Source organism: Nicotiana sylvestris, chromosome 8, assembly GCF_000393655.2.
Source record: "Nicotiana sylvestris chromosome 8, ASM39365v2, whole genome shotgun sequence".
Lineage (NCBI taxonomy): Eukaryota > Viridiplantae > Streptophyta > Magnoliopsida > Solanales > Solanaceae > Nicotiana > Nicotiana sylvestris.
In genome coordinates, this window is record NC_091064.1 from 13,388,837 (window position 1) to 13,416,329 (window position 27,493).

General features: G+C 39.5%; 1 pseudogene; it reads left to right on the forward strand.

Annotated features, from left to right (window-relative positions):
- LOC104232329 (phenolic glucoside malonyltransferase 1-like) overlaps positions 1–23,467 on the forward strand; it is a 40,281-nt pseudogene extending 16,814 nt beyond the window's left edge.
- The last annotated feature ends 4,026 nt before the right edge of the window (positions 23,468–27,493 follow it).

A 27,493-nucleotide genomic window follows, 5' to 3' on the forward strand; every position in this document is an offset into this window, starting at 1 on the left:
TCTGACTGGATGAGCGAGCGGGGATGCAAATGGTGCCGAAATCATGGAACGAGAACTCTGCTGTGGCGTGCCGCCTAATAATCTCGGACAAGTCCTCCTACTATGCCCATAACTACCACACTCAAAACATCCATCCTGGTACTGTGGTTGCTGAAACTGAGATTGACCCAAACAGGCTAGCTGACCCCAGTAATAACTCTGAATAGGAGGTGCACTGATAGGATCTAGCGGTGCACTGTAGATTGGCTGCCCAGAATAAGGCATATAATGATCACGACTCCCTGAAGCACTATGGGATGTCTGAAATGCTTAATGATATGGCCTGGGAGGATGGCACCTACAAAAGGTACCCCTGCCTCCAAATGAGGCACCACTAAAACCACCTGAATGACGAGGTCTCTTGTCAGATCCCTGACTACTCCCTTGAGCTAGTACCATCTCAACTCGCCTGGAAACATTAGTTGCCGCCTGAAAAGAAATCTCGCTCCAAGTCTCCTTAGCCATCTATAATCTGATAGGTTGAGCAAGTCCCTCAATAAACCTCCCCACCCTCTCTCTCGGTAGGAAGCAAAAGAATAGCATGACGGGCCTGATCCACAAATCTAGTCTGATACTGAGTGACGGTCATAGAACCCTACTGCAGACGCTCGAACTACCTATGATAGTCCTCTCTCTGTGTGATAGGAAGGAACTTCTAAAGAAATATCTGAGAGAACTGGTCTCAAGTAAGAGCAGGTGACCCATCTGGTCTTGTCGATAAAACATCCTTCCACCATCCGTTGGCGGAACCCATCATCTGAAACATAGCAAAATCGACCCCATTGATCTCAACTATACCCATGTTCCGCAACACCTCATGGCATCGGTCAAGATAATCCTGTGGATCCTTAGAAGGTTCACTATTGAAGTTAACTGGAAAGAGCTTGGTGAACTTGTCCAACCTCAATAAGCCCTCAAAAGACATAGTTGGGCCATCACCGGCCTGTGCCGCAATAACTGGCTGAACTGCCCCAACTATCTAAGTTGCTGGAGTCTGATACTGGGGAGACATATGCTCCGGAGTGTGAGTAGCGGGAGTCTGTGCTCCTCCCCCAGCCTAAGAGACACCTGGTGCTATAGGGAATGTACCGGCTTGGGCCACACTCTCCATAAGGCCCACTAAATGGACTAGAGCGCCCTGAAGCACTAGTGTGGCGATGAACCCCTCCGGGACTTGAGCTAGTCCAACAGACATAGTCTGGGCTGGAACCTCCTCATCAAACTCCAACTGAGGCTCCACTGCTGGTGCTGCTGCTCAAGCTTGGGGCTGAGCTTTGCCCTGCCTCGGCCTCTAACACAACCTCGACCTCGACCCTAGCCCCTCGTAGGAGCTACTGTTGGGGGCTCTGGTTGCTGCTCAGCTGAATATGCGATACACATTCTCGCCATCTGCGAGAGAACAGAATAGAAGAGTTCAATCAAAAATGATAGAATACAATTGCACGACATAGAAGAATAGAAGTGAAACTAATCCTAACTCCATACCTTTGGAAGATAAGTATAGACATCTAAGTACCGATCCACCAGACTCTACTAAGTTTGCTCCTGACTCCTGAGACCTATGTAACCTAGTGCTTTGATACCATCTTGTCACGACTCGGCATTCCCACCATCGGAACCGTGATGGAGCCTAACATTTCACTTGCTAGGCAAGCCAACGTCAGAACAATCTACTCCTTTAACAGCTTAAATCGGATATTAAAGAAGAACTAGCATAATTGAATAAATTTAAAGTAACAATACGGAAGCTGAACTAGACATATATCTATTACAATTCCCTGAACATGGTGTCACGAGTGCACGAACTACTAAAGTACACATAAGGGTCTGAAATAAATACAAGTTGTTCGAATGAAAGTACACAACTAAATAGACGAAGGATGGGGATTCCAGGAGCTGCGGGCACTAAACAACCTTACCTCAAGTCTCCGCGAATGTTTGATTTGAGCTAGCTAATAACCGTCACTAGAACCATTTCCAAAATCTTCACATTGTGCAGAGTGCAGTATCAGTAAAACTGACCCCATGTACTAGTAAGTACCGAGCCTAACCTCGACAAAGTAGTGATGAGTCTAAGTCAGGTCACCTACACTAAAACTTATATGCAGTCTATAATAATGATAAAATAATTGAAATATAGTACATAATTAAACAGCCAACAGGAAATGGTAACCACATCCTCGGAAATAAACCAGTGTTATCCAAAGTTACCAATCGCTACCAGCTCAAATAAAGATACCTAAAAACAATGCAGCTCAAGAAATAGAAATGTATAGGTTATTGTGGCGCGCAACCTGATCCCACCAGACAACATATAACCCTCCCTTATTCCACTATAGCAATATCGATAACAGTATATATATATATATATATATATTTGTTGCGGCGCGCAACCCGATCCCACCATATATCAATATCATTATTATAATCCACCCTTATTCCACCTATTGCGGTGTGCAACCCGATCCAACTGTATATCAATATAAATATCACAATTCACCCTTATTTTACCATAACAATCCTCCCTTATTACACCTGCTGCGGCGCGCAACTCGATCCCGACATATCAGTATCGAACACTCAATGTACACAATCAAATCAACAATCCAAATCACAAGGCCTTTATGATAAATAAATACCATACTGAACCAAGAAAAGGAAACCTTGTTCAATATAGAACCTACACAAATAATAATAATACACAGCGAGACCAAACCAACAATTTGCAGTTAGAAGGTGCAACCAAGTCAAATTAAGCAAATAGCAGGGATTGGGGGAACTATGAAGAGAGCTAACATGGTTAACAGAAGAAGATATTGATTAACACATAGAAGTTAAGTATGGAATGCATTTAGAGTATATAACAATTAAGACAGCGAAGGAAACAATTAAGGTAAAGTAGTAAATCAGGGAAAATAGATAATTTGGCGGCGTATAAGCACTCGTCACCATGCATATATGCCTCTCACATGAAAGTCACATAACACATAGTTCTGAGGTTTCCTAGTTCCCTCAAGTAAAAGTTATACACAACACTTACCTCACTCTAATGGCCACTCAAAGCGCAATCATAGCTTTGCCTTTCAAACACGCCTCCGAACCAACAATATCTAGCAAATTACCAAACAAACATTTCAAAATAAGCCTTAGGAATCACCCACTATCAATAAGAATTCAATTGAGGCCATTATTGAAAAAGACAACACCCAGGCCCACTTGGTCCAAACCCGAAATTCGAACAAAAATCCGATTACCCATTTACCCCCGAGCTCGAATATGTAATTGGTTTTGGAATTCGACCTCAATTTGAGGTCTAAATTCCCAATTTATCAAATCCCTAGTTTCTACCCAAAATCTCCAATTATACCATGAAAAACCTTAGATTCTAGGTTGAAATCTTGTAAAATGAAGTGAAAGATTGAAAGAAACTAGCTAAGAATCACTTATGATTTGGGGAAGAAGAAGTCTTTGGAAAATCATCTCTTGTGTTTTAGATTTTGACAATTTGAAGAATGAATGTAAAATCCTATCCAAAAGTCATTTTGATCAGTTGCAAGTGTCGCATTTGTGACCTGGGGTTCGCAAATGCGAAGAACCTATCACAAATGCGAAGAAAGTCTCGTAAATGTGAGCCTGACCTTCTGCAATTGTGATCCCTGCCATTCCCAGACTCCTTTCGTAAATGCGAAGAAAAGTTCGCAATTGCGAACACTGCTGGCCAAGCTTCTCCTTACAAATGCGAACCCCTCAGAGCTCGCAACTATGATGCTTGATCTCGCAAATGCAAGATCAGAGGCCTATAACCTACTCAGTTACACCAGCAAAAATTTTCCAAGTTCAAATCACTCCGTAGCATATCCGAAACTCACCCGAGCTCTTGGAACTCCAATCCAACCATGAACACAATTCTTAAAACATTATATAAACTTGATCGCACGATTAAATCACCAAAATAACACCTAAAACCACGAATTTAGCACGAAATCACATGAATTCTCAAGAACATTTTAAAATTCCTATTTTCACAACCGAGCATCTGAATCAAGTCAAACCAATTCTGTTTTTCATCAAATTTCACAGACAAGTCTTAAATATTATATTGAACCTGTACCGGGCTTTGAAACCAAAATATAGACCCGATACCAACAAGATCAAACATCAATACTTTTCTTGAAAACCATAATTTTTCAAATTTCAATTTTTAACAAAAATTCATAACTCGGGCTAGGGTCCTCCAAATCCGATTCTGGGAATACGCCCAGGTTCCATATTTTGATACGGACCTGTTGGGACTATGAAAATAAGAATCGGGGTCCGTTTACCAAAAATGTTGACCGAAGTAACCTCAAATGAAGTTTTGAAGCAAAAATCCTTATTTTTATCAACTTTCAACATAAAAGCTTTCCGAAAATACGTCCGGACTGTGCACGTAAATAAATTAGGGATAAAATGAGGTTTTAAAGGCCTCGGAATAGAGAATTTGGTTTTAAATCATAATGACCTATCGGGTCATCACACTCTCAAACACTACATATCCCTAGCTGGCAATGTTGTTTGTCCACTAGATTTGAGTAGTTGTCCTGAATTGCATTATCTAATTGGAGATTTTGTATCTGTTACTTTTTTGAGAGTGATATGGATTTCAATTATATCATTGGTAACCATTCTCGTAATACAAAAGATTTTTATCACTTTATTCATCAGTTGTCGGAACCTAAGGAGATGCACCTGTGATCCAATTAGCCTCGGTCATATCCATTCAAGTGATACTTTTTCCGAATCATGGCATATCCCTTGGTTTCACTAACAATCAAGTTGCGGGTGATGGAGCTAACATAGTAGGGTTCATAACAGTGTGGGCGTTGCTCTATAAATTCGATGGAGATGAATAATTCTTAGCAAAAGAATTTATTCCACATTATGAAAGGTCAGTAATTAAAGACCCTTATGGACTAGGGATGTCTATGTGGGATGAAACAAAAAAATATAAGTTGGAGATGTGTGACATCGTCACTCCTCTAGATAAGGTTCGACCTACTTTTATTGTATCACAGGATGACATTGAATATACAGGGGGGATTGTTTATTTTTAATTTTAGAATTATAAGTAGTTGACTAGTTTACTAATTAATCGACTAGAGATAACAACAGAATAATAGTACTGCAAAAATAAAATATCGAAAAAAAAGACACCAGAATTTTATACTAGTTCGGATTTAATGTGAAAGCTACTCCAGTCCCTTGGGTTGCAAGGGTTATCTCTTCTTGATACAATGCCTTACCAGTTTTTGTCTCTTTTTTCTTCTCTCGCTAACTATACAGCAGATCTAAAAAGAACTACAATGCTTGTTTGGAGTAGAACAAAATGAGTGATAATGGTTCGTTCAATGTATGGCTGCTTCAAGCCTGGAACAGATGTATATATACTTCATGAGGCCTTCTTGACTCGTGAATCTTGAGAGATTGCAAACCCAAGGGAGTTGATTCTTGAAAGGAATCATAAATTGATTCTTTCCAAGAATAAAGACAAGTTTCCATTGATCTTCCTTGATTTTTGGTCTTGACAGTCTATTTATCCGCTAGGCATATCTTTCCCGTTACTTGAGTGATCACCGATGGATCCCTTGATTTTGGGCTTCAATGATCTCCATTGTATCGCTTTGCAATCTTGTTTTCCTTTGATTTGGGACCTTCTATAATAACTTCCATCAATCATCTATGAAATCATTGAGTGATTCTTTTCCGGATCTCCACTCTTTCTTCCTTTTTCATCTCTAAGCATTGATACTTTTTCCTTTTTGCTTATGGAGCTCCCGTTAACGAATATTGTTTCCTTAATCCATACTTGAATTATAGGACTTTTTAATTCCTTTATTTTATCCCTTGTGATCCTGCACCAAATGTGATATATTATTTTTCATCATTAAAACTCATATTTAATAATCTTCCCATTTTTGATGATGACAAAAATAATATATATATATATATACATAATAGTTTACTTCCCTGTTGGCCTGCTCACCTATAGTCAACTCCCCCTCAACATGTGCTTCAGTCGACTCCCCCTCAACATGTGTTGTCCCGCAATGTATTACTTCTTTTCTCATATGCTTCAGTCGATTCCCCCTCAACAGGTGATACTATTTACCCTGCAATGTATGACTTCTTTTTTCTCCCTCTTTTTTGACATCAGGAAAGAGGAGATATGCATAGATATAATTGAAATTAAGTAGAAACAGGTACATCATAGGTAAATATTTGCAAATCACATACATGCAAAGTTTAACAAAAGTAAAGAGAAATATCCAACGACTGGTGACCAGTCCAAAACAAAAAAAAAGCAAAAAATATTATCTGAAATCAGCACAATTAACGACGCAAGAAATAAGTGAAAGTTTTGCAAATCGCCTCCTTCAGACGCTCAAAGCAGGCATTAGCTGAAACTGTCACCCTATCAATCCTGGCATGTACCTCCTTGAAGGTTTTGATTGTGTTTTCTGCAAGTTTGAGAATTTTGGCCCTTATCTTTGAAACGTCGGACACAGTCTCTTTGGATATGGAATGGATGTCCCCAACTGTAGATTGAGTTGCAGCAAGAAGGTCCTTGATGATGTTTAACTTGTTGTCAATGGCAGTTAATTTTTCTACAAGATCAGGATCACTTACAGTATGATGGGAAACAGATGCTTTTATCTTAGAATCAGGTTGAACACTCTTAAATTCACCTTCCTATTTCTTTACCCAGGAGCCATTATTACACACACATCCCATACTGGAAAATGTTCTAGAGTTGTAGCATTTAGAAACAGAGACAAAGGGGTATTCTGAAATAGAGATGTTGTGGGCTTCCAAAATGTGGGTGATAGCCATACCATAGAGTAGACTGGTAGGATCATCAGCACTCTCAATTATGAAGTTTATGACCCATGAGGATAGGTTAACCTTAAGTTCAGTCACAAGACAGTAGACGAGAAAGGTGTCTCGTTGAGGGAAGGTGGAGAATGAGCCAGTGCGAGGAAGAAGTTTAGTTTCAACAATGTGGGCCAGAACTCGGGTTTCGCAACTAACATCACTGGGACCTAACTAGCTAGGAAGGGAATCAAATGGACACTCAACAATGCAATATTTTTCTTGACCAAAAGAAATTTCAAAATAATCAGGCCAAGTATTCATGAAAACATGGGAAAATCGGCACTTACACTGAAACATTGAGTCAAACATGGCACAATCAAGAATAATACGTTTTCCTAGAACATGGAATCTAACTTATCAAGCTTCCTAGAGCGAAGATTGGCATAGAAAATTCTCTCTAAGTGTGATCATCACTTGTTTTAAAATGAAATTCTGCATTCTAAGTCCTTAAAAACCTCTTTAGCATCACCTCGATTTGCGTGCGCAGTCTGGGCGCATTGCCGAAAAGCCTATATGTGAAAATCTGTGAAAATGATAAATTTTGACTATAAAATGAGTTAATATGACTTCGGTCAAAATATTAGGTAAACGGACCTGGACCCGTGATTTGACTGTCCCGAAGGGTCCGTAGGAATATATGGGACTTGGGCGTATGCTCGAAATAAAATTTCGAGGTCCGAAGCCCGAGAAATAAATTTTTGAAGAAAATTATTTTCTGAAATTGTTTATAAGGTTGGGAAATGAATTTTGATTAAAATTTGATGGTATCGGGCCCGTATTTTGGTTTCGGTGCCCAGTACAGGTCTTATATAAGATAATTCTGTGAAGTTTGGTAAGAAACGGAATCCATTTGAGGTGTTTCGGACCTTAAATGCAAAATTTGATGTTTAAAGAAGTTTTGGGAAAAATTTATTGATTTTGAGGTTTAATTCATAGTTGTTGTTATTTTAGTAATTTGAATGCATGAGCGAGTCCGTATGATGTTTTTAGGGTGGTGTGCATGTTTGGTTTGGAACCCCGAGGGCTCGGGTGAGTTTTGGATAGGCCACGGGGTGCATTTTGAACTTAGAAAATTATAGGTCCTTCAGCTGTGCATAGCAGGCTTGCAGGTTTCGCATTTGCGAAGCCTGGCTCGCAAATGCGAGCGGCTTGTCGCAATTGTGAAAGAATCCCAGGCCAGCTCCCTATTGCAAATGCAAAGTTTCCCATTTGTCAAGTGATCGCAAATGTGATGCTGTAGTCGCAAATGCGACATTATTTTCGCAAATGCGAAAGTCCAGCATTTATGAAGGGTTCGCAAATGCGACCCTTTGTTCGCAATTCCCAGCTCGCAAATAAGGGCCTCCCTTCGCATTTTCCAACGCAGCAGAGGTCGGGATTCGCAATTGCGAACCCCTTTTCGCAATACCCATATCTGAGGTCTGCAAATTTTATACTTAGACGATTTTCAACTCATTTTTACATCTTTTCAAAACACAAACTCCTTAGGGTGATTTTCCAAGAACAACTCTTCTTCCAACTCGATTGTAAGTTAATTTCAACTCATTTCCTTCAATCACTAACATCATTTCACAGGATTTCAACTCAAAATCAATGATTTTCATGGGGGAAATTGGCTGTTTTCGGTAGAACTTAGGGTTTTCAAAAATTGGGAATTTGGACCTCGATTTGAGGTCCGATTTCATAACAAATCAAATATTTGGGTTCGTGGGGGAATGGGTAATTGGGTTTTGGTTCAAACCTCGAGATTTGACCATGTGTGCCCGGGGGCGATTTTTAACTTTTTGGGCAAAACTATGGGAAATTCATTTTCATGCATTCAAATGGATTCATTTAGCGCTTGATGATGTAATTAAGTAACTTATGACTAGATACGAGCGAATCGGCGGTGGAATCAAGGGGTAAAGCTATAATTGAAACTTGAGTTGTGTTCGTGGCATCGAGGTAAGTGTTTGGTCTAACCTTAGCTTGAGGAATTGGGAGTTGTGTCTTATTTGCTACATGTTAATTGTGGAGTACAATGTATAGGCATGGTGACGAGTATCTATACGTTGGTGTCAATCATGCCCGTGAGTCTTGTATTATAATTGTTATGACTCTGTTGTGGTTTATTACACTTCATATGTTATTATCACCATTGTTCCCTTGCCGGGATATTTGTTTGATATTAATGATCCCTTGTAGGGATGTTTGTTTTGATAGTATTTTTCCCTTGCCGGGATGTCTGTTTGATATTATTGTTCCCTTGCTGGAATATTGTTGAAATATCATTGTTCCCTTGCCGGGAAGTTGTTATATTGCTCTTGTTCCCTTGTCGGGATTCCTTGTGATTATTGTTGGCTTGTAACTAGGAGCGGGTGGAACGCCTACCACAAGATATAATGGTTTTCCCCTCCTATCTTTACTTTTTTATTCCTACTTTACTTTCCGTTGTATATTATATAATTATACATGTTTATTTGGTGGTCTGGTCCTAGCCTAGACACTTACCTGCACATAGGGTCGGTTGTGCTGATACTACACTCTGCACTATATGCAGATATTGAAGCAACGCTTGGACCGTAGTTTGGAGGCTATCTTCAGGGCACGCGGAGATCCAAGGTAGACCTACAGGCGTCCGCAGGCCCTGACGTCTCCCTCTATCCCTTATTCCATATTTCATTTTCCTTACTTCAGAAATAGTGTACTGTTATTTATTCAGACTTTGTATGTAGCAATCTTAGACTGTCTGTGACACTGTGACACCAGGTTTTGGGTGATTAAGGCTTGAGCAATTGTAATAGACACGGATTTTAGATATTTTATTGATGTCTTCTACTTTATTTTAAAGTTCCATTGTTTATACGTTATCGCCTTATATTTGTTAAAAAGAAATAATTGGACAATGAAGTAAGTAGTCAAAGGATTGGCTTGCCTAGCTCACATTAGTAGGCGTCATCATGACTCCCGAGGGTGGGAAATCCGGGTCGTGACAAGGTTGTATCAGAGCTCTAGGTTACATGTGTCTCACAGTTCACAGACAAGCTTAGTAGAGTCTGAGGGATCAGTACGGAGACGTCTGTATTTATCCCCAGAGGCTACAGAGTTAGGAAAAACTTCACATTTATTCTTTCCTATCGTGCGGTTTGGTCTCTCAATGATAATTGAATTTCTACTCAGTTCTTTCACAGATGGAGAGAACGCACGCTTCCTCATCCACTAACTAGCAGCCTGAGCCCCCAACAGTAGCTCCCACGAGGGGCAGAGGGTGAGGCAGAGGCCGAGGTCATGCTAGAGGATGAGGTAGGGGTAGATCTCAGCCTAGAGAAGCAACACCCACAGCGGAGCCTCAGGTTGATTTTGATGATGGGGTTCCATCCCCAACAATTCTGGTAGGCCCAACTCATGTCCCAGAGGGGTTTATTGATACCCTAGTTTTTCAGGATGCTCTGGTCCATCTAGTGGGCCTTATGGAGAGTGTTACCCGGGCAGGTTTACTTTCTGTAGCACCAGCTGTCTCTCAGGCTGGAGGAGGAGCCCAAACTCCTGCTACTCACACTCCGGAGCAGGTAGCTCCCCAGATTCAGACTCCAGCGATTCGGCCAATTAGAGCAGTTCAGCCGGGTGTGGTAGCTTAGGCCGGTGATGGAGCAGTTATGTCTGCCGATGCTTTGTGGAGGCTTGATAGGTTCACCAAGCTCTTCAATACTACTTTCCGAGGTGCATCTACTGAGGATCCCCAGGATTGTCTAGACAGCTATCACGAGGTTCTTAGGAACATGGAGATAGTTGAGACCAATAGGGTTGATTTTGCCACTTTTCACTTGTCTAGATCCACCAAGACTTGGTGGAGGGATTTCTATTTGGCTAGACCAGTCGGGTCGCCAGCTTTGACTTGGGAGCAGTTCACTCAGCTATTTCTGGAGAAGTTTCTCCCCATCACTCAGAGAGAGGCCTATCGTAGGCACTTCGAGCGTCTTCAGCAGGGTTCCATAATTGTTACCCAGTATGAGACCAGATTCATCGACATGGCTCGTCATGCTCTTGTCACACTTCCCACCGAGAGAGAGAGAGGGTGAGGAGGTTCATTGATGGACTTATTCAGCCGATTCGCCTTCAGATGGCTAGGGAGACTAGGAGTGAGATATCTTTCCAGGAAGCAGCCAATGTGGCCCGGAGAGTAGAGATGGTTCAGTCGCAGGAAGGTGGTCATGGGTCAGACAAAATGCCCCGTCATTCAGGACGATTTAGTAGTACCTTTTCTGGAGGTAGGGATTCACATGGTAGAGGCCATCCTCCTAGGCCTTTTCAGTCAGCACTTCAGGTTTCTCACAGTGCTTCAGGTGGTCGTGGTTCTCAGATGCAATATTCCGATTAGTAGTCATACAGTACACCATCAACTCCTATCAGTGAACCGCCACTTCAAAGTTTCTAGGGTCATTATCCCCAGCATTCGAGGGCTTGTTTTACTTGTGGCGACACGAGGCACATTGCTAGGTATTGCCTTCAAGCACCGAGTAGCTCTCAGCATCAGGGCTACTATGCTATGGTTCAGGCACTAGGTGTTCCACAGCCCGCCCAGCCAGCTAGAGGTGGGGGTAGAGGTGCTAGAGGTGGAGGTAGAGGTATTAGAGGTGGAGCTGAGGCCGCTAAAGGTGGAGGTCAGCCAACAGCAGACCATCCTAGTGATGTAGTTTAGGGTGGTAGGGCCCAACCTCGATGCTATGCTTTTCCATCCAGGACCGAGGCTGAGGTTTATGATGTAGTTATTATAGGTACGGTTCTAGTTTGTGATAGAGATGTTTCACTATTATTTGGTCCAGGGTCTACGTATTCATATGTGTCATCTTATTTTGCACCGTATCTGGTTATGCCTAGTGATTTCTTGAGTGATCTTGTTTATGTGTCTACATCGGTAGGTGATTTTATTGTGGTAGATCGAGTCCATCACTTTTATTTAGTCATGATTGGGGGTTTTGAGACTCGTGTAGACTTGTTGCTTCTAGACATAGTTGATTTTGATGTTATATTAGGGATTGACTTGTTATCACCTTACCACGCTATCTTGGGCTGTCATGCTAAGATTGTGACCTTAGCCTTACCGGGTTTACCTCGTTTAGAGTGGAGAGGGACTCCTAGTCATTCTACTCATAGTGTTATCTCTTATGTGAAGGCTCGACGTATGGTCGAGAAGGGGTGTTTGGCCTATTTGGCATATGTTCGTAATTCTAGTGCTGAGGTTCCTTCTATTGATTCCGTGCCCATTGTTCATAAGTTTCCTAAGGTATTTCCTTCAGACCTGTCGGGTATGCCACCCGACAAGGATATTGACTTGTGAATTGATTTGACTCTGGGCACTCAATCCATTTCTATCCTGATGTACCGTATGGCCCCGCCCGAGTTGAAAGAGTTGAAGGAGTAGTTGCAAGACTTGCTTGAGAAGGGTTTCATTAGGCCGAGTGTTTCGCCTTGGGGCATGCTAGTGTTGTTTGTTAAGAAGAAGGACGGATCGATGAGGATGTGTATTAATTACCGGGAGTTGAACAAGGTTACGGTCAAGAATAAGTATCCATTGCCTCGGATTGATGATTTTTTTGATCAGCTTCAGGGTGCTAAGGTATTTTCGAAGATTGACTTGAGATATGGCTACCATCAGTTGAGGATTAGGGCATCTGATGTCCCTAAGATAGCTTTTCGCACTCGGTACGGGCATTATGAGTTCTTGGTGATGTCAATCAGGTTGACAAATACCCTAGCAACTTTTATAGATTTGATGAACCTAGTGTTCAGGCCTTACTTGGATTCGTTCGTGATAGTCTTCATTGATGATATTTTGATATATTCCCGCAGCCGGGAGGAGCACGAGCAGTATCTTAGAGTGGTTCTTCAGACCTTGAGGGATAGTCAGTTATATGCTAAGTTCTCGAATTGTGAGTTCTAATTGAGTTCAGTGGATTCCTGGGTCATATTGTATCAGCAGAGGGTATTCAGGTGGATCTAAAAAAGATTGAGGTAGTCAAGAACTAGCCTTGACCGGTATCAGCTATAGAGATTCGAAGTTTCTTGGGATTGGTAGGCTACTATCGTCGGTTCATAGAGGGGTTTTCATCTATCGCAACCCCGATGACCAGGTTGACCCAGAAAGGTGCCCGGTTCAGATGGTTGGATGAGTGTGAGGCGAGCTTTCAGAAGCTCAAGACAGCTCTGACTACAGAAACAGTGTTGGTTTTGCCCACAGGTTCAGGGCCTTATACAGTTTATTGTGATGCATCTTGTATTGGACCAGGTGCAGTGTTGATGCAGGATGGCAAAGCCATTGCGTATGCTTCGGGGCAGTTAAACATTCATGAGAAGAACTATCTGGTTCATGATTTAGAGTTGGTAGCCATTGTTCACGCATTGAAGATTTGGAGGCATTATCTGTATGGCGTGGCATGTGAGGTGTTCACGGATCACAAGAGTCTTTAGTATTTGTTCAAGGAAAAGGAGTTGAATTTGAGGCAGATGAGGTGGTTGGAGTTGTTGAAAGATTATGATATCACTATCTTATATCATTCGGGAAAGGCCAATGTGGTGGCCGATGCCTTAAGTAGGAAGTCAGCCAGTATGGGCAGTCTTTCTAATATTCCGGTCAGTGAGAGACCGTTTGCTTTAGATATTCAGGATTTGGCCAATCAGTTTGTGAGGTTGGATGTTTCTGAACCCAGTCGTGTGTTAGCTTGCACGGTCGCCCGTTCTTCTTTATTAGAGCGTATCTGAGATAGGCAATATGATGATCCCCATTTGTGTGTCCTCAGAGACACGGTGCAGTGCGGAGGTGCCAAGCAGGTTACATTAGGTGATGATGGAGTTTTGACATTGCAGGGTCGAGTTTGTGTGTCTAATGTGGATAGACTTCGAGAGTTGATTTTAGAGGAGGCCCATAGTTCCCGGTACTCTATTCATCCGGGCATCGCTAAGATGTATCAGGATTTGTGGTAGCATTATTGGTGGCGGAGAATGAAGAAGGCTATTGTTGCATATGTGGCTCGGTGTTTGAATTGTCAATAGGTTAAGTACGAGCATTAGAGGCCCGGTAGTTCATTTCAGAGGATTGAGCTTCCCGAGTGGAAGTGGGAGCGGATCACTATGGATTTTGTTGTTGGACTCCCAAAGACTCGGAGGAAGTTTGATGCAGTGTGGGTTATTATTGATAGGCTGACCAAGTCAGCGCATTTCATTCCTGTGGAAATCTCCTATTCTTTCGAGAGGTTAGCTAAGATCTATATCCGGGAGATTGTTCATCTTCATGGTGTGCTTGAGTCTATCATTTCGGACTGAGGTACACAGTTTACCTCACATTTCTGGAGAGCAGTTCAGTGAGAGTTGGGCATGTGGGTTGAGTTGAGCACAACATTTCGTCCTCGGACGGACGGACAGTCCTAGCGGACCATTCAGATTTTGGAGGATATGTTGCAAGCTTGTGTCATTGACTTTGGAGGCTCATATGATCAGTTTTTGCCTTTAGTAGAGTTTGCCTACAACAATAGCTACCAGTCGAGTATCTAGATGGCTCCTTATGAGGCTTTATATGGTAGGCGGTGTCGGTATCTGGTTGGATGGTTTGAGCTGGGAGAGTCTCATTTATTGGGTACGGATCTGGTTCAGGATGCCTTGGACAAGGTTAAGATTATTCAGGATATGCTTCGTACAGCTAAGTCCAGGCAAAAGAGTTATGCAAACCGCAAGGTTCGTGATTTGGCATTCTTGGTCGGTGAGCGGGCATTGCTTCGAGTGTCGCCTATGAAGGGCATGATGAGGTTTGGGAAAAAGGGCAAGCTTAACCCTAGGTTCATTGGCCCATTTGAGATTCTTGATCGAGTAGGAGAGGTGGCTTATAGACTTGCATTGTCGCCGAGCTTATCAACCGTGCATCCAGTGTTTCATGTGTCCATGCTTAGAAAGTATCACGGCGATCCATCCCACGTGTTAGATTTCAGCACTGTCCAGATGGACAAGGACTTGTCCTATAAGGATGAGCCGGTAGCTATTCTAGATCGGCAGGTTCGTTAGTTGAGATCGAAGAGTTTTCCTTCTGTTCGTGTTCAGTGGAGGGGTCAGCCTCTTGAGGCATCGACCTGGGAGTCCGAGTCTGATATGCGGAGCCATTATCCCCATCTTTTACCCGACTCAAGTACTTCCTTCTTCTGTCCGTTCGAGGATGAAGGGTTGTTTTAGAGGTGGAGAATGTTATGACCGAAAAGGTCATCACTTGTTTTAAAATGAAATTCTGCATTCTGATGCCTTAAAAACCTCTTTTAGCATCACCTTGATTTGTGTGCGCAGTTCGAGCACGTTGCCGGAAAGCCTGTATGTGAAAATCTGTGAAAATGATAAATTTTGACTATAAAATGAGTTAATTTGACTTCGGTCAGCGTGTTGGGTAAACAGACTCGGACCCGTGCTTTGACTATCCCGGAGGGTCCGTAGGAAACTACAGGACTTGTGTATGTGTCCGGAATCCAATTCCGAGGTCCGAAGCCCAAGAAATAAATTTTTGAAGAAAATTATTTTCTGAAATTGTTTATAAGGTTTGGAAATGATCTTTGATTAAAATTCGATGGTATCGGGCCCGTATTTTGGTTCTGGCACCTGGTATAGGTCTTATATATGATTTAAGATAATTCTATCAAGTTTGGTGAGAAACGAAATACATTTGACGTGATTCGGACCTTAAATGCAAGATTTGATTTTTAAAGAAGTTATGGGAAAATTTCATTGATTTTGAGGTTTAATTCATAGTTGTTGATGTTATTTTAGTGATTTGGATGTACGAGCGAATCTGTATGATGTTTTTAGGGTGGTGTTCATGTTTGGTTTGTAACCCCAAGGGCTCGGGTGAGTTTTAGATAGGCCACGGGGTGCATTTTGAACTTAGAAAATTGTAGGTTCTTCAGCTATACATAGCAGGCCTGCAAGCTTCACATTTTGTGAAGCCTGGATCGCAAATGCGATGTTGTAAATGCGAGGTTATCCACGCAAATGCGAAGTTTTCCATTTGGCCAGTGATCGCAAATGCGATGCTGTAGTCGCAATTCCCAAGTCGCAAATGCGACATTATTTTCGCAAATGCGAAAGTCCAGCATTTTATGAAGGGTTCGCAAATGCGACCCTTTCTTCGCAATTCCCAGCTCGCAAATGAGGGCCTCCCTTTGCATTTCCCAACCCAGCAAAGGTCGGGGTTCGCAATTGCGAACCCCTGTTCGCAATTCACATATCTGAGGCCTGCAAATTTTATACTTAGACGATTTTCAACTTAATTTTCACATCTTTTCAAAATACAAACTCCTTAGTGTGACTTTCCAAGAACAACTCTTTTTCCAACTCGATTGTAAGTAAATTTTAACTCATTTCCTTTAATCATTAACATCTTTTAACATGATTTCAACTCAAAATCAATGATTTTCATGGGGGAAATTAGGTGTTTTGGGTAGAACCTAGGTTTTTCAAAAATTGGGGATTTGAACCTCGATTTGAGGTCCGATTTCAAAACAAATCACATATTTGGGTTCGTGGGGGAATGGGTAATCGGGTTTTGGTTCGAACCTCGAGATTTGACCATGTGGGCCTGGGGAAGATTTTTGACTTTTTGGGCAAAACTTTGGGAAATTCATTTTCATGCATTCAAATTGATTCATTTAGCACTTATTGATGTACTTAAGTAACTTGTGACTAGATATGAGCAAATTGGCGATGTAATCAAGGGGTAAAGCTATAGTTAAAACTTGAGTGTGTTCGTGGCATCGAGGTAAGTGTTTGGTCTAACCTTAGCTTGAGGGAATACGTTGGTGTCAAGCATGCCTGTGAGTCTTGTATTATAATTGTTATGACCCCGTTGTGGTTTATTGCACTTCATATATTATTTTCACCATTGTACCCTTGCCGGGATGTTTGTTTGATATTAATGATCCCTTGCCGGGATGTTTAGTTTGATAGTATTGTTCCCTTGCCGGGATGTTTGTTTGATATTATTGTTCCCTTGCCGGGATGTTGTTGAAATATCATTGTTCCCTTACGGGGAAGTTGTTATATTGCTCTTGTTCCCTTGCCGGGATTCCTTGTGATTATTGTTGGCTTGTAACTAGGAGCGGGTGGTACGCCTACCATAAGATATAAGGAAATAGGGAGCGGGTGGTACGCCTACCACAAGATATAAGGAAATTGGAGCGGGTGGTACGCCTACCACAAGATATAATGAAATGGGAGCGGGTGGTACGCCTACCACGAGATAAATGAAATGGGAGTGAGTGGCGTGCCTACCATGAGATACATAAAATGGGAGCGGGTGGCACGTCTGCCACGAGATATAAGAAATGGGATCGGGTTGCACGCCTGCAACAAGATGTGAAAAGAAAGTGAAATCCGCCTTTGTTTTTCTTATTTTTATTAGTGGTTGGATTTGATTCCTTTATAGTTCTCTTGATATTCTGTTTTACTTGTTATTCCCCGAAGCATGTTTCCCCCTCCCATCTATACTTGTTTATTCCTACTTTACTTTCTATTGTATATTATATAATTGCATAGGTTTATTTGGTGGTCTGGTCCTAGCCTCGTCACTACTTTGCCGAGGTTAGGCTAGACACTTACCATCACATGGGGTCGGTTGTGCTGATACTACATTATGCACTATGTGCAGATCCCGGAGCAGCGCTTGGACCGTAGTTTGGAGGCTACCTTCAGTCCACGCGGAGATCCAAGGTAAACCTGCAGGCGTTCGGTGGCCCTAGCATCTCCCTCTATCCCTTATTCCCTGTTTCATTTTCCTTACTTCAGAAACAGTGTACTGTTATTTCTTCAGACTTTGTATGTAGCAATCTTAGACCGTCTGTGACACTGTGACACCAGGTTTTGGGTGATTAAGGCTTAAGTAATTGTAATAGACACAGATTTCAGATATTTTATTGATGTCTTCTACTTTAATTTAAAGTTTCGCTGTTTATACGTTATCTCCTTATATTTGTTAAAAAGAAATAATTGGATAATGAAGTAAGTAGTGAAAGGATTGGCTTGCCTAGCTCACATTGATAGGCGCCATCATGACTCCCGAGGGTGGAAAATCCAGGTCGTGACACTAAGGGTTCATAAACTTTGGGAGGGGGTACAGAAAAGAACTTAGACCATCCTTGAAAAACAAGCAGATCTTTTACCTTACAATCGAGGTCCTCCATGTCATCAAGGTCGATTACTCTACCATGAGCGATGGGTTTGTCTTTCAGAGCAACAAAGAAATCCTATTTGGGGTATTCCAGAAATTTAGGTCGGACTCTAGAGAACTGTAGAGATCTACTTTGGATTTCTTGGGGGTTAAAGATTCAATGTGGTCTTCTATAGGCCTTTTACTAAGAGCTTTTTCTCCTATTCAGTGAGAGTGTTCAGATGGTTCTGCCTAAGAAGAGGAAAACCCTTCTAAATGATCAGACCCTAGGTCTACTTGTTCTAGAGGCTGAGAAGAGGGTTTTCCCCTGGAATGAGTGCTTTTTCTAGTGGAGGCATAAGGATTCTTAGAGTGTTTAGCCATTGAAGAATTTTGAAGAAGGTATAGGAATAATGAAGAAATGGGAGAATAGTTCAGAGGATTAAAAAGAAGGGATTTTGATGGTTGAGTGCAAGAAAGTAAAGGGTGTCAGTAAGGGGTCATGATGATTGATTTTCCTTTCTTGAAAGCTACGATTGATGGAAAAAAGAGGGAAATCAGAGGCGTTTAATTAATGCATACTTACGAAGAAAATAAAACTAAAAACATTAGACACGCAACAATAAAAATTAACATATAGGTCCTAATTTTTATGATCAAGTGAAAAAGTAGTTCTCTTAGGGAGAAAAATCTATCTTCAAGTAAAGGCTTAGTAAAAATGTTCGCTAGTTGATCAGTGATGCCAAACAAATGATAATTCTATATCTCCTTTAAGGATATGATATCTAATGAAATGATATTTAACGTCTATATGCTTAGACCTAGAATGATGCACAAGATTCTTTTAGATACATATAGCACTAGAGTTATCACAAAATATTTGGATAGGTTTAAAAATAGTTCATAGTCACCCAGTTGATGAGACATCCATAGTGATTGTGCACAGTATTGCCCAATGGCAATATATTCCGCCTCCATTGTGGATAATACAACGGAGCCTTGTTTCTTACTGTTCCATGATATTAATGCCTTTGTCAGTAATTAACATGTTTCCCTGGTGCTTTTTCTGTCTTCCTTATCATCTGCAAGATCAACATCTGAAAAACCTTCCAGCATAAAATTCTTAGAACGTGGGTACCATAGTCCATAAGAAATAGTTTCGATGAGATAACGAATTATGCTCTTTACTGCAGTCAGATGCGATTCCTTAGGAGCTGATAGAAACCTGACGCATTTACACATACTAAACATAATATTTGGTGAACTTGCAGTCAAGTAAAGTAGAGAGCCAATCATTCCACGATATTTTGTTTCATCAACTGGATTTTTTTTCGTCCTTGTCGAGACTTGTTGACAGGCTCATTACCATTCCAATTTATTTAGCACTGCTCATGCCAAAATTTTGAATTAATTCCTTTGTATATTTTGTCTAGCACACAAAAGTTTATTCTTCAGATTGTTTAATTTTAAGTCCAAGGAAAAACGTAAGCTATCCCATCATGCTCTTTTCACACTCACTTTGCATAAGACTAGCAAATTCCTTGCACAAAAGAGGGTTAGCACTTCCAAAGATAATATCATCAACATAGACTTGAATAATAATATTACCTCCTGAAGATCTTTTGACAAAAAATGTAGTGTCTACTTTACCTCTTGTAAAGCCATGGTCGAGTAAGAATGAGCTAAGTCTTTCATACCAGGCTCGTGGAGCTTGTTTGAGTCATATAGGGCTTTAGTCAACTTATACACATGGTAACGGAATTTTAGTCAACGGCTTTAGAACGGCCGGGTCGTTACATTAACACTTCCTCCATCTATCTTATTAACTTATTTGAACAGGTTTTGTCTTATATCATGTGACTGGAACACACACTGTCTAAGTATAATTTTCCTTTGCGGCTCTTTCTGTGGTGTTCCTGCAAGATAAATTATCACCTTCTTTTAGGTACCCAAGCTTGCTTGGTTCCTTGTTTGTTAGTTCTACTAGAATCAGGATTGTTTTTGGGTTTCCAAATCCATCATGTAATACTATATTTACGAAATCGATAAAAAGAATATTTATGTCCACTTTTGTTATAGTAATGACACATAGGGGTTGATCAAGTTTTTGATCTACCGCTTGTGTTAGTACTTGTGGACTCAGTTCTAACCTATACTTTTCTAGTTGACTTGTAAGTCGCCTGATTAGACTTGACAGAACTGTGACTGGTGGACTTGCACATGCCATTAAGTTGCATTTACAATTCCTGAACTTCATCTTGAAGTACATCTCTCTCAATTTCACAGACTTCAAGCTTGAGTTCCCAGTCTTTCTTTTCCCTATTGAGTCTCTTTAGTTCATTCATCAATTTTTGAGACTCTTTTAGGGTAAGGTCAAGAATATCATGCAATTCATTACATTTATCACAGTCAAAAGATATTACCTCGCTTATTTCACCTCATGCCATGAAAGAATTTTTAGTATCTTCTTTGAATTCATCGTCTGATACATCTTCATCGGTCCAACAGCCTGAGTATTTGTTCATGTCGTTTTCTAGAATGGCCATGAAGCACATATTTGCTATTTTTCCATGTTCTAAACCGTCTTCATCACTCCAACTTCTGAAAGACTTGTTTTTATTGAATCCTCTGAAGACCTTTTTATTTAAGATCTTGACAGTCAGCTTGAACATGCCCATACCTTTCACACTCATAACATTTTCCATCATTCTTGTCTTATTCATTATATTGTTTGGTTCGCCTGGGTGGCATCCTTCCCCTTCTTGTGTTTCTGTATCTTCTCATTAAACTATCAATGTTTCTTGAAACCATGGCAATCTCTTCTTCAAGAGCTTCTCGGTCATCATCAATATTATTTTCAGGTCTTTCAGTTGTAGCTTTGAAAGCGACTATTTTCTTCTTTTCTTTTTGGTTTGTTTTCTTGATATGTGTTTTCTAGAATGCTATAGGATCTCCTTAAAGTTCATCATATTAAAGTTGGGGAAAATGCATAAGTGTCACGTCAGTGTTAAGGGTGCAAATAATTCCATTTAAAATAAGTTTAGGGGAGTAATAGGATTCCCGCAAAGAAAAAGTGTGTAGTTAGAAATCCGGGTATAGTTCAGGGGGGTACTTATGCATTTTTCCCTATGAAAGTTTGTTAAGATATTGAGATTCGAATGCAACTACTTTTGTCTGCCAAGTGGTAGGTAGACTTCTTAAAAATTTTCGAACTTGATCACCACTTGAGTAGGGTTTGCCAAAAACATTTAGATCGCTAATAATTTTGTTGAACCTTGCAAGCATTTCCTCAATGGATTCTTTTTTTTTCATCTGGAAGAGTTCATATTCATGAATCAACATGTTAATGTGAGTTTCTTTCACTTTGCTGGTTCCTTCATATGTAACTTTCAGTTTATCCAATATTTCTTTGGCTGTATCACAACTTGAGATTTTCTCATACTCCTCTCCACTTATAGAATTATAGAGCAAATTCTATGCTTTAGCATTGGTATGAACAATGGTCATCTGCTCGTCTGTGTATTCATCTATATCTTTCTGATCAGTGGGTGGTTAAGCTACTACTGGGAGTGGATAGTTATCCATTTTGATAACGCGCCATACTTTGACATCATAGGATTTTGCAAATATTTTCATTCGCACTTTCCAGTGAGAAAAGTATTGTCCATTGAAATATGGTGGCCTGAATTACAATGTTCCTTCTTGAAACAGTCCTCCGATAGTCACTTGATTTGCCATGATCTTTTCTCACAAGCTGTTAAGCAAACATTGTGAGACTAGCTCTGATACCAATTGAATATATGGGGGGGGGGGGGAGGGGGTATTGTCTATTTTTAATTTTAGTATTATAAGTAGTTGGCTACTTTACCAATTAGTCAACTAGAGATAAGAATAGAATAATAGTAGTGCAAAAATAAAATGCAGGAAATAAAGACATCGGAATTTTATATTGGTTCGGATTCAATGTGAACCCTACTATAGTACCCTTGGGTTGCAAGGGTGGTCTCTTTCAGTGTTGGAGGTTTCTCGAGTACAGAATGGTTGATATAGCTTTACACTAACAGCTTACTCTCTATGTCACTTTTATCTTCTTGATACAATGCCTTACCAATGTTCGTCTCTTTTTCTTCTATCACTAATTACACAACAAATCTAAAAAGAACCACAATACGTGTTTGGAGTAGAACAAAAGGAGTGATAATGGTTCATTCAAAGTATGTATGCTTCAATCCTGGAACAGATGTACATATACTTCGTGAGACCTTCTTAACTCGTGAATCTTGATAGATTGCAAAACCAAGGGAGCTAATCCTTGAAAGAAATCATAAATTGATTCTTTCCAAGAATAAAGACAAGTTTCCGTTGATCTTCCTTGATTTTTGGTCTTGACAGGCTGTTCATCCGCTGGGCATATCTTTTCCATTACTTGAGTGATTGCTGATGAATCCCTTAATTTTGGGCTTCAACGATCTCCAGTGTATCGCTTCGCAATTTTGTTTTTCTTTGATTTGGGACCTTCCTATAATAGCTTCCGTCAATTATCTATCAAATCATTGATTGATTCTTTTCCGGATCTCCATTGTTTCTTCTTTTTTTCATCTGTAAGCATTGATGCTTTTTCCTTTTTACTTATTGAGCTCCCGTTAACAGAAATTGTTTCCTTAATCCATACTTGAATGATAGGGCTTCTTGATTCCTTTGTTTTATCTCTTGTGATCCTGCATCAAATGTGATATATTATATTTTATCATTAAAACTCATATTTAACAGACATCGTAAAGCTAAAGAAGTTAATATTTTCAAAAGGACCAAGCCTAACTCACATAACACCTTTGACAGTAACGTGTGCTTATGTATGGACTTGCTTGATAAAATCAGAGGCTGCAATAGGGAAAGAAATAGACGAGAATGAAATGGAGTTCTTCTTTTGTGCTACAACTTACTTCGGAAATTGCATAGTGCCATACATTATAAAAACAAGTCATGCTAATGTAGCTGGAAAATAAGGTTTTATAATTGCTACAAAATTAGTTGGAGAAAGTATTTAGAAAAAGATAAAGGATGAGGAATCAATACTAAATGGGGAGTTTTTAAAAGAACTGTTCACCACAGATTGGAAACGACCTTTTTCAGTTACTGGATAAACAAAGCATGACTTATATGCTGCTGATTTTTGTTGGGGAAAACCAGAAAAATTAGAGTTCGTTTCTATTGACAATGGCGATGGCAAATCGATGTTCCTCAGTAAGTCTAAGGACTCGAATGGAGATTAAGAGATTGACTTGTCTTTGCCTAAAAAGTCGAATGAATGCTTTTGCTGCTATTTTCACCATAGGCTTAACTTTCTGTAGCAAGCCTGGCTAAGATTATATTGCCACCACAAAATAATATTGCATTTACATATTCTAGTGGAGGGACTAAAGATGAAATATTTCAAAATTATCTGTCACTTTCTCCAACTTAATTCGGGAATTGGACAACGAATGTTTTTTTAAACGTCCGAATTTGTTTAAGACCATTAGAATGTGTTCGTGCATGTTCTTCCTTGTTTTTCTCCACAATGTTCGTCTTACACAGTTCTTTCTCTTGTTGGTGGTATCTGTGGTCGGATTGGTCAATTTAATACACTTCATCTATGTAACAAAGTTTGCGTTCATATAAAAAATAATATTTTTTATTTAATATTTACAATTTTTTTAAGAACTCAAATTCACTTAATTACTCAAATTTAGCACTTTTGAACTAACAATTTTACTTCTAAATTATTACTTATATACCTAACAGGGATGGCTCAAGCATATGTGTGGCCTAAAAATAAAGTTTAATGTGAGGACTACTTTTTAAAAAAAAATAAAGTTAAAAAATAAATTTCTATTTGAAGTCTATTCTTCTAGATTTTTGAGATGCGAAGCGGTAAATGGAGTAATAACAACAACAACAACAACAATAACAACAACAACATACCCAGTATTATCTCACACCATAGGTGTAAATGGAATAATATTTTAATAATCAATTTTTTCAACAAAAAAAAAAAAGAATTCAACTAATATAGCCAGCCCATTTAATCTTTCTTGAGACATTATTGATCTTAGCTAAGATTTTATCAATTTTAATTTTGGAAAACTTTTTTCGCTGAGGCAACTCTTGTAGAAACTGTTAATATTATTCTACAAGCAATATAAGCATTTGGAAAAGGAAAGTCTTTTTATTTAATTAAGTATGTCGATCAGAGTAGTATCTTCTACTTATACTATTTCCCTTATCAAATCAATTTCAGTTCATGTTAATTATTCATATTACCCATTTTTAAGTAAGCCAAACAGTTACTTTATTTACATGAGAAAGTCTATTTTTGTACTAAAAGTACTAAATATTTTTTAAAATATCTATAAATTTATTATTTCAAAAAAATGGGGCCTCCCAAATTTGGGGGACTAATGCACAAGCCTTATTAACTATAACATATGTACCTGAGTGTATTATCTTTGTAATGAAACAATAAAAGAAGAAGAACAATATTGCAGAGAAAGAGAGAGGGGAAATTCTTATTGAATTTTAGGATGATTTACAATGGGGTAAGACCTCTCTATTTATAGGGGAAAAATGACTTAGCCACAAAGTAAAACTATTTACAAGATAGACATTCACTCTAATTACAATTCTATTCATAACACTCCCCCTTGAATGTCTACTCAATAAGTAATGTGCCTCGTTAAAACCTTAATTAAAATAAAACCCAATGGGAAAAAAAGTTTTAGAAAAGGAAAAAAGAGTACACATGTTTAATAATACGCCTTTTGGTTGCCTCATTAAAAATCTTGCAAGGAAAATCTAGTGGGACAAAACCTTGTAAGGGAAAAAGAGTGCAACGCGCATTAACTCCTCTGATGAGAGCATCAATTCACATCCTTGAGCCTTCGCATCCCAATCTTTTGCACTAGCTTCTTGAAGGTTGACGTCGGTAGAGATTTTGTGAACAAATCAGCCATATTATAACTGGAATGAATTTGTTGCACATTAATATCACCATTCTCTTGAAGATCATATGTGAAAAATAACTTTGGTGAAATGTGCTTTGTTCTATCTCCTTCTATGAATCCTCCCTTCAATTGGGCTATGCATGCTGCATTGTCTTCATACAAAATCGTGGGAAGTTTGTCGCACTTCAAACCACATTTGTCTCGAATAAGATGTATTATAGACCTCAACCACACACAATCTCAACTTGCTTCATGAATAGCAATTATCTTAGCATGATTAGATGAAGTAGCCACAATTGATTGCTTAGTCGATCTCCAAGATATGACAGAGCCACCACATGTAAACACATAGCTTGTTTGAGATCGAGCCTTGTGTGGATCGGATAAATACCCAGCATAGACATAACCAAGAAGATCAGGACTGCAATTATTGCCATAAAATAAGTTCATATCGGTAGTTCCTTTTAGATACCGTAATATGTGTTTGATTCCATTCTAATGTCTCCTTGTAGGAGCAGAGCTATATCTTGCTAAGACATTAACTGAAAAGGTTATGTCAAGCCTTGTAGTATTGGCAAGATACATTAGTGCACCAATTGCACTAAGATATGGTACTTCAGGACCAAATAGCTTTTCATTCTTTTCTTGAGGTCGGAATGGATCCGTATTCACTTCAAGTGATCGAACAAGTATCAGAGTACTTAATGGATGTGCTTCATCCATGTAAAATCATGTCAATACCTTTTCTAGATAGAGATTGATGAACAAAAATTTCGTTTGCCAAATGTTCAATTTGCAAACCAAGAAATAATTTTGTTTTTCCGAGATCTTTCATCTCGAATTCCTTCTTTAAATAATCAATTATTTTTTGGAGTTCTATAGGAGTTCCAATAAGGTTTATGTCATCAACATATACAGCAAGTATAATAAATTCTGATGTTGTTTTCTTTATAAAAACACATAGGCAAATGGCATCATTTATATAGTCTTCCTTTAATAAATACTCACTAAGATGATTATACCACATTCATTCTGATTGCTTTAGACCATACAACGATCTTTGCAATTTGATTTAAAACATTTCCGGGGACTTTGAATTGTTTTCTTTAGGTATTTTGAATCCCTCGGTAATTTTCATATATATCTCATTATCAGGTGAGCCATAAAGGTAGACGGTAACCACATCCATTAAATGCATGTCAAGCTTTTCATGGACAACAAAACTAATGAGATAACAGAATGTTATAGCATTCATAACGGGTGAATATGTCTCTTCATAATCGACACCAGACCTTTGTGAAAATTCTTGTGCAACAAGGCGTGCCTTAGATCTTTGTACCTCGGTTTTCTCATTTCTCTTGCGTACAAAGACCCATTTATAGCCAAGAGGCTTAACACCATTAGGTGTTTGGATTACAGGCCCAAAAACTTCACGTTTTGCAAGTGAATTCAACTCTGATTGGATTGCTTCTTGCCATTTTGGCCAGTCATATCTTTGTCGACATTCTCCAACAGATTGAGGTTCAAGATCCTCACTTTCTTGCATAATTCTAGATGCAACATTATATGCAAACACATAATCCACCACTATATCCACTCGATTAATATTTGTCTCAATAAAGATTGAATTTATTGATAGTTCCTTATTTTCTTGAGTCTCGGGCTCAGTGGATTACTCATGAATCTCAGAATTTATTAAATCGTGAATTTCTTCATGAGATTCTTTCGTAGTTTCATTTTGATCATTTGTTTTCCTTTTTCTAGGATTTCGATCTTTGGAACCTAATGGTTTGCCACGTTTTAGGCGTGCTTTTGAATCATTAGCTATGACACTAGAAGATTGTCCAATGGGGACATCAATACAAATTGGAACATTCTCTATAGGGATATGTGATTTTGTTATCCTTTTCAAATCCGTAAATGCATCTAACATTTGATTTGTTATTCTCTACAAATGGATAATCTTTTGCACCTCTTTTTCGCAAATAGAGGCACGTGGGTCAAGATGAGATAATGATGGATTTTTTCACAAAATTTTCCGTTTGGTTTCACCAACTTCTCCCCCTAATTTTGGGAAAAGTGTCTCATCGAATCAACAATCTGCAAATCGTGCAGTCCCCGTTAATGTTTCGAAGTAGCGAATAATAGAGGGCGATTCAAACCCAACATATATTCCTAACCTTCTTTGGGGACCTATTTTGGTGCGATATGACGGTGCTACAGGCACATATACTGCGCATCCAAAAAGTTTTAAACGGGATATATTAGGTTCATGACCCAAAACTAATTGTAACGAGGAATATTTATGACAATTTGTCGGTCCGAGACGAACTAACATTACTTCATGAAAAATGGCGTAACCCCAAACAGAAGTGGGCAACCTCGTTTTCATGAGTAACGGTCTTGC